Source organism: Harpegnathos saltator, unplaced genomic scaffold (assembly GCF_003227715.2).
Source record: "Harpegnathos saltator strain DR-91 unplaced genomic scaffold, Hsal_v8.6 scaffold66, whole genome shotgun sequence".
Classification (NCBI taxonomy): domain Eukaryota; kingdom Metazoa; phylum Arthropoda; class Insecta; order Hymenoptera; family Formicidae; genus Harpegnathos; species Harpegnathos saltator.
In genome coordinates, this window is record NW_020230493.1 from 598,156 (window position 1) to 614,861 (window position 16,706).

The following is a 16,706-nucleotide window of genomic DNA, read 5'->3' on the forward strand; positions in this document are numbered from 1 at the left end:
AAGGTCAACATGCGTTTTTTAAATAGGAACTCTTATTTTTTATTACACTGCTTTTTTCTACTAATTAATTTGAACAACTTTTGTACAAAACATTTTTTATTTGTCTAATATTTTGAGAAATTTGAGGAAAACTTGATAACTTTTTCAATATTTAATTTACGATATCTCGCTAATTATTTGTCGGAAGAAAAAGTGGTACTAGACTTTCTTGCTTTATTTAGTCTCAAGAATATACTGTTACAATAGCGCCCTGATTTTTGTTAACTTATTGATTTTCGGAAATTTCAAAATCATCAAACTAGTAAAAGTCAAAGTACTATTTTAACAATATATTCTTGAAACCAAATAGAGTAAAAAAATCTAATAGTATTTTTTTTCGACAAATACCTGGCGAGAATCGTAAGTTACACATATTAAAAAAGTTTCCGAGTTTTCTTTAAATATCTAAAAAAATATTAGGCAAATAAAAAAATTTCAGACAAAGTTATTAAAATTAATTGGTAGAAAAAGATGATATAATAAAAAATTGAGGTTCCTATTAAAAGAAATAAGTTGACCTTGACCTGGCAACATCACTCAAGGTCCAACTGATCGAGATCACTAAATACATCGTTTTGAGTTTTATAACTTTTGTTTGAAACACTTTTCTGTAAAATTTATATATTCTGAGGTCTGGGAAGTATCTGAGGGTCTGGGAAAAAGTCCGTGGCGTTTTCTTAGTAAAATTCAACTGGTTTTCTTATAGTGTGAAAATGAATTTATTTAAACCAAATATGCTCCATTATCGACAATGTTTCGCCATTTTTCGGGTTGAGCCATGATGTCATCGGTGAAGAACTTCTGTGGTTTTTGGTTGAAAAACTGAATCAAGTGGTTTTCACAGACTTCTTTTGAAACCAGCTTAATTCCATTGAGAGAGTTCTGCAGAGATCGGAACAAGTGATAATCATAGGGTGCTATGTCTGGACTATACGGTGGATGCATCAAAACTTCCCAACCAAGCTCTCGCAATTTTTTACGGGTCATTAAAGAAGTGTGTGTTCGGACGTTGTCATGATGGAAGACAACACCTTTCCTATTATTCAATTCGGGCCGTTTTCTTTCAATTGCCTGGCGTAATCTCTCTAGTTGTCCACAGTAGAGTTGAGAATCAATCGTCTGACCAACTGGAAGTAGCTCATGATGGACGATTCCCTTCCAGTCCCACCACACACACAGCATCACCTTTTTCGGCGTCAATCCTGGCTTCGCGAACGCTTGTGACGGCTCACCATCCCCACGATCTTTCACGCTTCTGATTGTCGTACGTGATCCATTTTTCATCACCGGTTATGACACGTTTCAGAAATGGCTCGATTTCGTTGCGTTTCAGCAACGCATCGCAGATGTTAATTCGGTCTATCATGTTTTTCGCGCTCAACTCATGAGGAACCCATACATCGAGCTTCTTTTTGTAGCCAGCTTAGTGTAAATGGTTCAAAACAGTTTTGTGGTCAATGCCTAGCTCCATACCAATATCGACACTGCTGATATGCTTATCTTGCTGGACTTTTTCAAGAATTTCATCAGCTTTTTCAGTGATTGGACATCCAGAGCGTGACTCATCTTTCATATCAAAATTACCAGAACGAAAGCGAGCGAACCATTTCCGCGCAGCAGATTTTGATAAAGTACCTTCACCGTACACAGCACAAATTTTTTCATAAGCCTGCGTAGCGTTCTTCCCTTTGTAGTAATAATATTGCAAAATATAGCGCAATTTTTCATTACTTTTCTCCATTTTCAAACGCAAGCAACTTTCCAACCACTGCACCAATTTCGATGTTTATACACTCAAAGTAACGCTCGAAGTGTCACTTTTCCAACGAGCGTTTAGTGGTGTTGCTGCGATCTGTGTTTCCTGAGATATTTGCAATTGACGCCATCTATCGGGAAAGACGCCACAAACTTTTCCAGACCCAATATTTCGAGATTTTTAAGGCTTTCCATACTTTTTTCTCATCCTGTATATTCACGAATAAATTATAATTTTCTTAGAAAAGGATATACATACATTGAATACAAATATATCATTATTATACATTTTATATTGTAATTACATATATATATTGTTATTTTGTTCTAAAAATGTATTGTACATATATGCATATTGTACATGCAATAGTATAATGATTGTTTCGCTTACAATATACCAATTTTGCAATTAGTCGCAGAATAGCATATGTTATCACTATCATCTAGTAAGTCTGTATTATATTACGTAATCGTTTTGTTCTTCATGAGAGAAAGATAATTTTTATACATAGAAAATATTAAAGTTGTATTAATTTCTTTCACCGTGTAAGTAACTTTTATACAAAGAAGTTTGTGAACTATGGATACCTTTCTGAGAATCGCGAAATAGCATACGCATAATTATAAGCTTTAGTAACTATATTATCTGCGTATTTTATTTCAAATTTATTTATAATAATCTACGAGGGTAGTTCCAGAAGTACCCGACCTAACAAAGAAAACACAAAAAATTTGGAAAAAAAATATCTTTATTTCTCTACATAGTCTCCTTTTAGCTCAATATACGTTTCCCAGCGATGTTCAATAGCTTCGATACCTTGTTTATAGTGGAAATCGTCGAGCTCCTCAAAATAGCCATCAACCACAGACTCCACCTCTTCATTGTTGGCAAATCTTTTACCACCGAGATATTTTTTCAAATTTGGAAACAGAAAATAATCCAAGGGGGCTAAATCTGGCGAATAGGGTGCGTAAGGAAGCAATTCGAACTTTAACTCATTGATTTTGGCCATCGCGATAACGGATGTGTAAACTGGTGCATTGTCTTGATGAAACAAAACTTTCTTTTTCGCCAAATGCGGCCGTTTTTTCGTGATTTCATCACTCAAACGCTGCAATAAGTTCGCATAATACTCGCCGTTGATTGTTTTTCCTTTCTGAAGATAATCAATGAAAATTATCCCACGCACATCCCAAAAAACTGACGCTATGATCTTGCCTGCAGATGGAACTGTCTTTGCCTTCCTTGGAGCTGATTCTTCCCTTTCAGTCCATTGTTTTGACTGTTCCTTCGTCTCAAGTGTGAAGTGATGGACCCATGTTTCATCCATGGTTATGAATCGATGCAAAAACTCGGCTTTATTGCTGTGAAACTTCGCCAAACATTCGATTGAAACATCCTCACGACGCTGTTTTTGTTCCAATCGCGGCACCCATCTTGCGCACAGCTTTCTGATGTCCAATTTTTCAGTCAATATGCGATGTACAATACTTTTTGAAATACCTACCATGTCTGCTATCTCGCGCACTTTTAGTCGACGGTTATCCAATACCATTTTGTGGATTTTTTTCACCATTTCTGGCGTGGTCACCTCATTTGGTCAACCACTGCGATGTTCGTCTTGGCAGCTCGTACGGCCTCGTTTAAACTCTGCCACCCAATATTTTACAGTTGTAAACGAAGGAGCAGACTACCCAGAGTAGAATCTAGCTCCGCTTTGATATTGGTTGAACTGAGGCCTTTCAAATGAAATTGTATCACATAAGGATGATCAATTTTTTCCATGTTTACAAATTCACTGAGAGCATTCACTATTGATGACTGCCAAACAAATACGAAACAACGTAGCGTCGTCAAATTTCAAACTTAAGCTTTATAAGGTTGGTACTTTCTACCATAGTTATTCTTTTCAAACAACAACCGCCATCTATACGTCAGGTCGGGTACTTCTGGGACTATCCTCGTATATATATAATATCAGGTGTAGTAAAAAGAAATCCATTATTTTTCCAATAGATGGCTTTAGTTATCTGTATCTCGCGTTGTATAAGTCCGATCGGGTTCCACTAGATGGCGTTAGAAAGATGAGATTTCGTACTAAAAAAACTTTTATGACAGTTTTGTGATTAGTTGACTCAGTTTTGTTTGAGCGCGCGTCAAAGATGGACACTAGCGAAGAGAAAATACGCTATATTTTACAGTTTTTCTTCGATAAAGACGAAAACACAAACCAGGCGGCTGAAAATGTGAATAGTGTTTATGGTCCTGATACTGTAACAGCCAATCACGCGCAATTTTGGTTTCGTCGATTCCGTTCCGGTAATTTCGATGTCAAAGATGCACCACGCACAGGAAGGTCAATTGTCGAAAATATCGATAAAATCATGGACATTGTCGAGTCCGACCGTCGTGTAAGCACTGTTTCGATTGCCCAAGAGCTAAAGATTGCACAAAAAATCGTTTGGAACTATTTGAATAAGGCTGGATACAAAAAGAAGCTCGATGTATGGGTGCCACACGAGTTAACGAAAAAAAACCTCATGTTCCATCTGCGAATCGCTGCTGAATCGCAACAAAATCGATCCATTTCTGAAGCGGTTGGTCACTGGTGATGAAAAGTGGATCACTTACGACAACGTCAAGCGAAAACGTCGTGGTCGAATCGCGGTGAGCCGGCGGAAACGGTGGCCAAGCCAGGATTGACGGCCAGGAAGGTTTTGCTGTGTGTTTGGTGGGATTGGCAGGGAATTATCTACTATGAGCTGCTCCCCTACGGCAAAACTCTTAACTCGGAACTGTACTGTCAACAATTGGACCGTCTGAAGGAAGCAATCACCTAGCGGCCAGCTTTGGCCAATAGGAGAGGAATTGTGTTCCGTCAGGACAACGCCAGGCCATACACATCGATAGTGACTCGCCAGAAGCTCCGGGAGCTTGGTTGGAAGGTTCTTATGCATCCACCTTATAGTCCGGACCTGGCACCAAGTGATTACCATCTGTTCCTGTCCATGGCGAACAATTTTGCTGGTGAAAAATTCGCTTCAAGAGAGGCTTGTGAAAATCGACTGTCTCAATTTTTTGCCAATTGGGACGAGGGCTTCTATGAGAGAGGCATAATGAAATTACCTTCAAAATGTCTTACCTTCAACATGAAATGAATTACCTTCAACAAGTTATCGAACAAAACGGCGCATATTTGACCTAAATCTGATCATTCTAACTATGGTAATTAAAGCCTTCAATTTCATGCGAAAATAATGGATTTCTTTTTACTACACCTAATATATGTATGTATTACACTACATTAGTTTTCTGAGAATATAATCGCAAGTTACGTTACGTATATGCAGATTTCTATTATTTTTGCTATGATATGATAAAATGTATTGCAACTTGTAGAAATTTGCATAATAAATGAATTGTTAGTGAATTATAATTATATCGTCATATTAATATATTGAACACTGACATTGTATTGAAATCTTAATTAATTTACTACGGCATATATTATAATAATGTACGTATATATTATCATTTTTATAAATTTTTCAATTTGGACAGTTTTCATTTCTGACAAGAAATGAGGAGTGGGCAATTTGTTGTTGCAGAATAGAAAATAAGGCAGAAGATAATGTTATTAATAATCTTACAAATGATCAGTCACACATTTTCGAACAGGTCATTGCGAGAAAGGACACGAGCGGCCTGGCGGTTTAATATTGGCGACTATCATCATAATCCTAAATGTGCGCGCATGCGGACACGTTTATACCTTATTTCTACCTACCACATTGTGTGTTCTCTCATTTCCTGTTATTTTCGCTCGGCCCTACTGTTATTGTTAATGCATTGCCGTCGATAGATTTTAACTGACATGAGTCGATAGTCTACGATTTTGTGGCGGCTGATCTCATATCGGTGGTATATCCACTCGTGGATCTTCTTTGCCACTATCCTGTTCTCGGGTAATATCGAGTGACACGAGGTATTTCACAACGGATAGCCGATACGACGAGTGAAAAGAACTTACGAGAGCGAGCGGCCAACCACAAGAGAGTGACGACAAAGAGTCGGCGCTCTTTAGAGGAGCGTACAGAATAACGGCGTCTGTTTCAACGTTCAAACCCAAACGGAACGGTCACTTGAAGTTCTTAATTTAGAGCGCGGAAATATTTAATATCGCGAGTGTGTACCGCGGGAGTCGTTTTTGGACCGCGGGATTCCCGCCTGGGACGGCCGCCGGACAGGGTAAGTTTCGCCATTCGTTTCGCCGGGAGTAACGTTCAATTTTCAACTCTTAAATTTCATCCCTGCCGTGCCTCCGCCGTCTTTCATCGGCGTACCGGCAGCCGTTTCTTCAATAATATACGAACTTATTAGAGCGATGCCCGATGTGCGCGGGGCATCATTTCCCGCGAGTGTACGTACAAACATTCGCGAGAAAGAAAGATTTGCTACTACAAGCAGAAACTTCACTAGTTTAACAAAACCATAGCCGTGATGTACGGACCAGCCAGTTAGAACATGTTAGAATAATCAAGATTCGAAATTCCGTGAAATTTGTAATTATATCTAAAGTAAAGTTCGGTATTATAACACGACATACCACTTGATGTAACAATGATAATTCTCTGCTGAAGGTAGCGGAAAATATAGCCTACGATTTTTAACGGAACGTATTTATTTTCGTATTTCAGTTAATTGAGCCTCTAAACAGCCTCTCACTGTCGTATCGTAGACGATCTGGTGATATGAACGCATTTTATCACAGTAAATAATTAATCATCTCTGTAAAATAAACATTTGTTCTATAAACTGGTCGGCAGTCGCTCGAAGAAATATAATTTCTTGGCCGTGCGATCTCGAGACTGTTCAGTTGTAAAAGTTAAGTTTAAGTTCGGTAGTGACTAATCGAAATAACCAATCCACTTTTTTCCCTTCTATCCCTTTTATCTAGCGGGAAAAGTTACATTTATTTGTCCGGTCGTTTCTCTCTTATTTCTCTATCTTGTTCCCCCGCACACGCTCAATTAGTCTTCGTTAAGCGCCGTCTCGTTAAAATCGCGTAATGAATTGGCCCGGTGCTTTACCAAATTATTATTATTGTTATTATTATTATTATTATTATTATTATTATTATTATTATTATTATTATGGAGAGCGGAGGGCGCGCTCGTGTCCGTGTGTATTTTTCTACGCCGTATCATCCATTCGTCCGTCCGTCGTTCTGCGTAGCCGGACGTGATTTCGTCGAATTATTATTACAACCGAGGAATATCGGAATATTTAACTGCTGACTCGTAATGAATTATGCTGCGTGCATTAGCGGGAAATCATTCTCGCTGCCAATTTCATTACGCGAGTTCATGAACCCGTGCTCATGAGTGAGCGCGAATGAGAGCGAGCGCGCAGCGTATGTATATTTACTATAGTCTGAGTAAATCTAGACAGGTCATGATATTATGCCAAGTGCAGCGCTCTTAGCCGGCATAAGCACAATACCATAAATCCTTTATTAACGGCTCACCGTAATACGGATAGTGCGCAACCTCAAACGTTGCATGAGCATCCATAATATCAAACGCAAACTCTAATGAATACCACCAACTAATAGCGCGCATGCGTGCGCAATGAAAGTGTAAACAATATCGTTATGCTGTATTACGCCGTTACGTTAGGCTTTCTAGCGAGTCTATCGCAACGGTTGTTTTTAATATCGCATATCATACACGTACACATACATGTATATACATGAACGTTCGAGACGAATTTTTCGGACATTTCGCCGATGAAATACTTCGAGAACCCCAGGATATCATCTTCGTTATCATGATACTATACGGATATCGAATAGAATGAGCGGATGGAGGGAATAAATCAGCGGGAAAACGCGTAGGCCGTTAGCGAAGAATGCAACCCTCGTTGCACCGCCACTAACTTTTATTGACGTCCCTACAAGTGTCCTCCTCTCCCCATTGTTCGTATGTCACTGATTCGCATCACTAAACTGCGGTGATTCGCCACACACATGTGTCCAAATCTAATGGTCGTTCTACCGTGAAAGCTACTTAATATCGTGATCGATATCCTCGCAATCCGTTAAAAGCAATGCATCATCGCGCCGCGGTTCGGTGCGCGATGCGCGCACAAAAATTAATGGCGCAAGAGCAGATCGAGGAGTCGAGCAGATGAAAATTTACCATCACACAAAAAGAAATATAATATTTGATATCTATTTATATAATTGTATCTTGTTAGTAAAGCAATATTATGTAACTATAATCGCGTATTGATGAATTACAAACAGGAAAAGCAATTTTGTAATAAATATTAGTACATAGTGTTAACAATAATAACTATACGTGCAATTTGCAATTATTACTTTTTTATTAGAACAATAAAAATATATAGTAAAGGCTAAATATAATTATAATTTTAGTAACACTGACTTTGACAGATCTGTCAAAGCAGCTACCTATAATGATATTTCAACAATATGGGAGAATATGAGACGCATTCGCGTATGCTCTTCAACGTATTAGAATTGCATATACAGATATTAGAAAAACATTATATGGCGGATTAGAAAATTGTCCACACATTGTTTATAAAAATATATTAAAGTTAAAAGGATACAAAAGTCAACGACAAACTCCAAAGATGTTAATAACGTAGAAGCAATCTATCGTAAACATTACGTCAAATAGATAATCCTCTCTCTCCTTCTCTCTAATGCGGCAAAAATTAACTTTCCCTAACATTTCACTGTCTCATTCTGCGAATGTATTATAAACGTTTCTACTCTGAAATGTGTGCGTATTATATGTGTTTTTAACAGCAATTTCTTTATATTATTATATTATTTTTTGTTATTAGGAGTACAAATAAGTTTCCGCCGTTTTCTATCAAAAATTAGGAATTTATTGTGAAAGAACGGTACATTACGTTTTATTCAAAGTATTGTCCATCACTAGCCATTAATTTTTCCCATCTTTCTGGCAGCATTCGGATACCACGTCGGAAGAACTCTTCATCTTTTGAGGCTATCCACGAATCGACCCAATTTTTAGTATCTTCATATGATGTAAAGCGCTGCTTAGACAGGCCATGTGCCATCGACCGGAACAAGTGATAATCGGAAGGGGCAATGTCTGGTGAATACGGCGGGTGGGGTAGGACTTCCCAATTAAGTGTTTCCAAATAGGTTTTGACCGGTTTTGCAACATGTGGCCGAGCGTTGTCATGTAGGAGAATAATTTTGTCGTGTCTGGAGTAGTACTGGGCGCGTTTTTCCTTGAGTGCTCGGTTCAATCTCATTAATTGTGTTCGGTAGAGAGCTCCAGTAATGGTTTCGCTCGGTTTGAGCAACTCATAATACACGACACCAAGCTGATCCCACCAAATACACAGCATGAGTTTTTTTCCATGAATATTCGGTTTGGCTGTCGATGTTGAGGCCAGGGGTGGTTCCCATGATTTTCTCTTCTTTGGGTTATCGTAGTGGATCCATTTTTCATCACCAGTGACTATACGATGTAAAAAACCCTTTCTTTTATGCCTGGCAAGCAGCATTTCACACGTGCAAAATCGGCGTTCAACGTCTCTCGGCTTCAGTTCATATGGAACCCAATTTCCTTGTTTTTGAATCATTCTCAACGATTTTAACCACTTGCGCTGGAAAGACGTGCCACGCACGTCGTAATGCTTTTGTCACAGAATCGCCAACGACGTGCCACGCACGTCGTTTTTGTTTCTGTGACAATCGCATGACGACATACATACCACTTCGTGCGTGGCACGTCGGGTGGGATTGTTTGCCAGACACAAATGCCAAAAAGAATCCACAGCGAAGGTGTAGAGTGTGTACCAAACACAAAAAACGAAGTGAAACTATATGGGAATGTAAAAAATGCCTTGTACTATTACATGTTCCAGACTGTTTCGAGAGATACCACACTTTGCATGATTATTAATAAATAAATTAAATATTTATATTTGTATAATTTTATAATCAATCGACGCTCCATATTCCCTTCAAAAAGTTATTAAAAGTCCTAGGTCGAAAATAAATTAGTTTAGAAAATATAAATCTTTTTCCGATTTCTGTAAGGCATCGAACACTGTGTGATGCCTCTCAGCGAGTTACACTGGACCGTTCTGGTACACGCGTCAGTGAATTTTTTGCCAGCGCAAGTGGTTAAACGATGTGAAATTGCTTGTTGAGTCACTTCTAATGTAAGTGCAAGTTCTTCTTGCGTTTGGCACGAATCTTCCTCCAATAATGCTTCCAATTCCGTGTCTTCGTACACCTTCGGTCTTCCACTACGTTCTTTGTCTTCCACGTTAAACTCACCGTTTTTAAACTTTTGAAACCACTCATGACAACTTCTCTCACTTAAAGCAGTCTCACCATATGCTTCTACAAGCAATCGATGCGCCTCAGCTGCAGATTTCTTCAAATTAAAGAAGTAAATCAAAAGTTCCCGCAAATGACGCTTATTCGGCACAAAACTTGACATTTTCGTACGAAAAAAATTATGTGATGCTGATACGGAGTCACTAATACTTCAAGATTATGTTGTTACCAGATGTCCAAACTTAGGATATTACGTTTTACATCTGACAATTTCAACATAACCTTTTGTCAAACGGCGGAAGCTTATTTGTACTCCTAATAAAAATTAATTGTTTAAAACTATACTTCGTTAAGGATATTAGCAGTTCATCGCTTTTCAATATCGTGAGATGGTTATCTTCGATATGGCGGACTTGTATGCTACCTTTGGTCACCTAAATAATGATTAACATCATCATGTTATCAATTGATTTCCAAAGACGAAAACTTCATTGTTACAAATCATTAAAATTAAGATTATCTTGTTAAGATTAAGATTACGTTAAGATTACCTTGTTCAAATCGTCATTTTCGTCGTCAGAAGGGAGATATGTAGTTGTGGGTTTTAATAGTAATATAGGTGATTTCAGCGGCGGCAATAAAGACATATCTTAGCTATCAACAGCAATCATATGCTTATAAATTGTCGTGCAATAAATCTTACATTTTTTAACCGAAGTTGCTTCCATAGTATTGTTTAGAAGACATTCGATGAAAGCATCCAACTTTTTCTCCCAAGTGTCGTGCTTACACAATTCTACCAGAATCTGTTAATAATCACCGTTATTATGTATTTTATATTATAACAATAAACTTATTTTACACAACATACCGATGTATTATCGACAGAATAGAATAAATCCGTAAAACCTAGGAGAATATTATTCTGAAATTCCTGAAGATTGGTGAAAGGAAAGAGATGTTCTTTCATAGTCTTTCATAGTTTAAGGGGCTTACCTAGTGTGACGGTTTGGAAAAATCGAATTTTTTTGCATTTTTTGACAGTTTAACATCTGTAGAATAATATCCTGAAGTGTTATGGTCGTATCTGAAATATTTTAGAAACGGCAGGTATGAAACGACAGCGCAGCTGGTCGGGGGCCATAAACTCGATTCTCGCCGGCGAGGCAGGACGCCGGGCAGTTGCGGTAGTTCTTAGGCTCTGACGTATTCATTTATACTTCAAAGATAGAAAGGAGAGCCTAGTAGTTCCAAGGACTCACAATAATCCCTTTATGTTCGTGCGAAAGCGTTGTTGCCAGCTCAAAAGGTTTCGAAGCCGCTCGACACAGGTATACGTAAGCGGCCCGTTTAATTCATTTTTAGCCACTGTGCAGAGCGCATCGCAGCGCGAAATTCATTCAAAATGAGTGGGAAAAGTCAATCTAGTGTTCAAAAAGGCACACACGATACTCCAGCGCGTAGAAGTACCAATAAGAAAAGAAAGTTCCAGGGAAATCGACACACGCTGGAGCAGTCGACCGAGTACACCAGTACGACATGACGAAATTTAAACATGACTATCTCCCTCTGGACCCCTACAGATCCCTACAAATTCAAGAAGTTCTAGAGCCAATTTATAGTGATTTAAGTAGGCCTGAATTATTAAACAGGTGCAAGGGTAGTAATACACAAAATAATAACGAAAGTTATAATGGTTTGTTGTGGCACTTTGCTCCTAAACACCTTCACAGTGGTTTAAAAACAATGGAACTGACCAATTTCTTTGCTGTTGCAATTTTTAATGAAGGTTTCCAAGCTATTTTGAAAGCATTTGAAACAATGGAAGTGATTATTGGGCCCTCTGCCAAAGATTATGCAGAAAAACGAGACATGAGACAAATGAAGGTAGTAGAAAAACGGCACCGCGAGGCTTCAAAAGGAAGCTCGGACAGCTCGCAGGACAGCTGCAGCGGCCCAGCAACAATTTCTCGAACAAGAGGAAGGCGAATTATATGGGCCTGGAATAGCTGAATAGCTGTAAGTATGATAAATTTTCTTTTATAACAAAAAAATCAATAGTTAAAACTTGAAATGCGTTTTTCTCGAAACAACGTTTTCGAAATTTGCTGCAGTCATAACTCGCGAACAAATTAATGAATCAACTTCAAATTTAATAGGCATACTCAGTACATGTTTTGTCATACAGTAAACTAGGATTTTTTCAATCCGTCAACAAATGTCAATTTGCCACGCAAAAAACTTTTTTGCTAAATTCGAACTTTTTTTTTACAACACCGTAATTTTTTTAATTTTCAATATTTTTTCATAATCCTAGTTCACTGTATAGGAAAACTTATCTAGTTTAACGCCTTTTTTGTCTTTTTTTATTTCAGGCACTCTGACGTCATTTATCGCTGTAGCAGGTGGGCTACTTTTTTTTACCTCCGAGAAATTACTAATATTTCCAATACATGTCAATATTTTTTCTTAATAAAATTTTCATAACTTCTTCAAATGTTACTTAATATAGCGTCAAACTTTTAAAATATATGGTAGAATAGTTTTTTTTTTTTAAATCCTCGAAAATCGCCCTCATTTTCATGTGGTCACACTAGGTAAGCCCCTTAGTCGGGCGTGCCATCGATTAATATTAAATATCCTGTGAAATTTCTGGCCTCCAATATCCTTATTACCTCGATAGCAATTAATGTCCCATATGAACACGCAACTATTATGAATTCTGTAGAATTTCCCATCTTTGATATTATATGCTATAGAAATGGTAGAAGAAATTTTTTTATTACTTTCTTAATCGATGTAACGCGATTCCAGTCTAATAGAATGGAATCACTGAAATATCAAACAGATAATTTCTCTGTTATTATTATATTAATACGTACAGGTATCAAAATGGCAGCCGACTGCAGCACGGATTCGTTCACGGGAATATTATTCACTCCGTGTTGCAAATATGTCACAGGACCTTTTTCAAAGGCAATGAATTAAATATGCTTCCGGAACCTTCGACATCTGGTAGAAGAAATATTTGCTTTGTGCCGCCTCATTTCTTGTAGTCATCTCCAAGCAAACATCCGGTGTGATATCTAAACTGCTCGATAAATGAATTAGAAATTTTACACCTGCCAAATCGAGCTTCTCAATCTTCTCGAGATTGTCTTTGTCGGCCATATTGCGGAGTTTCTCGAAAGTAAGATTTCAAATATCTCGAGCCGTAAGGTAAACGTCGAATTCTCGCTCCAACGTTTGCTTAATCTCCACCGCTATTATCGAGTCCATACCGATCTCTGACAATGGAGTATGTTGCCCGACCATTTTAATATCTTTCACTCCTAAACGGGCAAAGACGGAAAGAAATAAGACTCTTTATTTCTAGTCACGGTCACTTATATTTATTCATAACAATAGAAGGCACGAAAAGAATATGTAGGGCTGTATGATAAGTACCCATGTTCAACGACAGATAATGCTATTAATACAAAATCTGTATACCATCACGTAACGCCATCTTTTGAACGATTCCTGTCAAAATTTCAGGTAAATTTATTGAGTAATTTTCTTTGGATAGCTGTTGAAAGTGGGTAAGTTTATATTTGTTTGCAACCATGGAAAAAGAGCAATATCGGTCAGTGATGCAATTCCTTTTTCTGGATGGGAAGAAATCAATCGTGTGAGGATATCAAAGTGAAGATGAAAGGATAAAAATGTTGAATATTACTGAAAAGTACTCCAGTCGTGTCCTCGAGACTTGTACTTAAAATATATGTGGTTCTAAAATTTTTTGCAATTTAGTAATTTCAATATGGCGATCATCAACCGATACATGCATGTATCACCATAGATGTCGCCGGATCCTTGGGAACTCGGTCGAATAACTCGTTATGAGTGCATTTTTATGAAAAATAAAAGTTGTCCTGTTGATCGAGTTCTTTCATGTGGTAGGCCGCAAATTTGGGTGCGATATACTTTTTGGGCCTAACGGGGTCCAACGTTGATTTTTTGGTGCAAAACTTATATTTTTTATTACAGATTGGAAAAGTACAAAACATTTTACTTTTTTACTGCTTCAACCCATTTCGAAAAATAATCAATCATAACAAGGAGAAATCTATTTTTAGAAAAACTAATTGGAAGTGGACCTAAAATATCTAATTGAACTGTCAAATGGAGCTCCAACATTATAAATCTGAAGCGGTGATTTTCCTTTGCTAGAAGGACCCGTCCTCCTAATACAGATCTCACAAGATCTACACCAGTCTTCTACATCTTTTTTGCAAGTAACCCAATAAAAATTTCGACGAATCCTAGCTAAAGTTTTATTCACACAAAAATGTCCACCAAAAGGAGAATCGTGAGCCTCTTTAAGTATGCTAACAATTTCCTCACCAGGAACAACTGTTTGAAAAACTTGTTTATTCAAAGAAACTGATTCCCATTTTCTAAATAAAATTCCCTTATTTATTACTAACGTATCCCACATTTTCCAATAAATTCTAGCAACAGCTCCTGCAGAAATTACCTCATGCCAAGTAGGACGTTCTCCTAATTCTTTTTTTCTTAAAAACATAGAAACAATCTTATCTTTTAATGGAATTTTTCTCCAATCTTGTCACCTCCTAAAATAATTCGACCAACTTCATTAACTTTATTAATTACTTCTTTTTGTTCTATCTTACTACAATAATTACAAGAATTTAAATTGCAAGGACGGCGAGAAAGTCTATCAGCATTTTGATGAGAACTCCCTTTTCTATACTGTATTTCAAAATCATACTGTTGGAGTCTCTCCAACCATCGAGCCAACTGTCCTTCTAATTCCTTAAAATACATTAACCATCTTAACGAAATATGATCCGAACGAACAATGAAATTCCTTCCATATAAATAATGATGAAACGATTTAATCGAATCTACTACTGCGAGCAATCTTCGTGTCACACAATAATTCCTTTCTGATTTACTTAAAACTCTACTATAATAAGCTATCACCTTCTCAGAATTTCCTTGAATTTGAGATAAAACTGCTCCGATACCATGATTTGAAGCGTCAGTGTCTAAAATAAAATTTCCTTGCTCTTTGGGAAAAGCTAATATTAGAGAAGAAATTAAATTTTCTTTCAACTTCTCGAAAGATTCCTGATATTGATTTGTCCAAATAAATTTGGAATTATTTTCCGTCAAAGTATAAAGGGGCTTGGCAATTAAAGAAAAATTTTTAACAAATCTCCGATAATACGAACTAAATCCTAAAAAACTTCTAAGTTGTTTTCTTGTTTGAGAAACCGTCCACTCCTTTACTGCAATAATTTTCTCAGGATCTGTAGTAACACCTTTCTCAGAAATTATATGACCTAAATATTTCACAGATCTGCCTAAAAGTGGCCTAAAAAGCCTAAAAGTCTTTGGATTTATATTTAATTTAGCTAACCTAAAACGTGAAAGTATAATTCTCAAATTTTTAATCATTCCCTCAAATGTTTTACTAAAAATAATCACATCGTCCAAATAAACCATACAAATTTTCGACAATAATTCCCGAAGAACTCGCTTCATTAAACGCTCAAAAGTCACTGGCGCATTACATAACCCAAACGGCATAACAGTAAACTGCCAAAGTCCTCCTCCTACAGAAAACGCTGTTTTTTATCTTCCGGACGAATTTTCACCTGCCAATATCCACTTTTTAAATCTAAAGTCGAAAACCAAACATTCCCTGACAGCTGATCTAAAATGTCATCAATTCGAGGAATCGGATAAGAATCTTTTAATGTTACAGAATTCAATTTCCTATAGTCTACACAAAAACGTAACGTCCTTCTTTTTTTTAACTAAAACTGGAGAAGCCCACGGACTCTGCGATTCCTCAATTACTCCTTTCTCAAACATTTCCTTAATAATCCCATTTACCTCAGAACGAAAATGAAAAGGGATTCGACGAGGAACCTGTTTTATTGGACGAGAATCTGTCAATTCAATCTTATGCTCCAATAAATTAGAACCTCCTGCAATAATTTCTTCCGAAAATATATCCTGAAATTCAGTTAAAAGCTTAGCAAATTCCTTCTTTTGTTCAAGATCTAAATTTTCTTAATCTCTATCAAATAACTCTTTCAAAAAGTTAGGAACTTGCACTTTTTCCCTAATGCGAGAACATAAAATTTCCTCTTGAACTATTCCTAAAACAGATTGTAAATTTTCTTCTAACCCTGTCATTGAAAGAAAATCTAACCCAAGAATGCATTCCTCAATATCAGCAATAAAAACCGGCATTGTTAATATAAATTTTCCTATTTCAATCGTAACATTAGTTTTAAAATGTACAGGAACCTTTTCCCCTGTGGGATACAAAAGAAAACTTTTTACTTCAATCCTCCTTCTTGGAGGCTTTACAAATTTCTCACAAATTATAGTGACACCAGAACCCGTATCAATCCTGAAAATACAAGTTTCTCCGTCAACTTTACCATGATAACAAAAATTTTCTCTAATTCTACTTAACCTAAACTTATTCCCTACCGGGGTTTCATTTTCTTTTGCCGGATACCCCCGTCCACT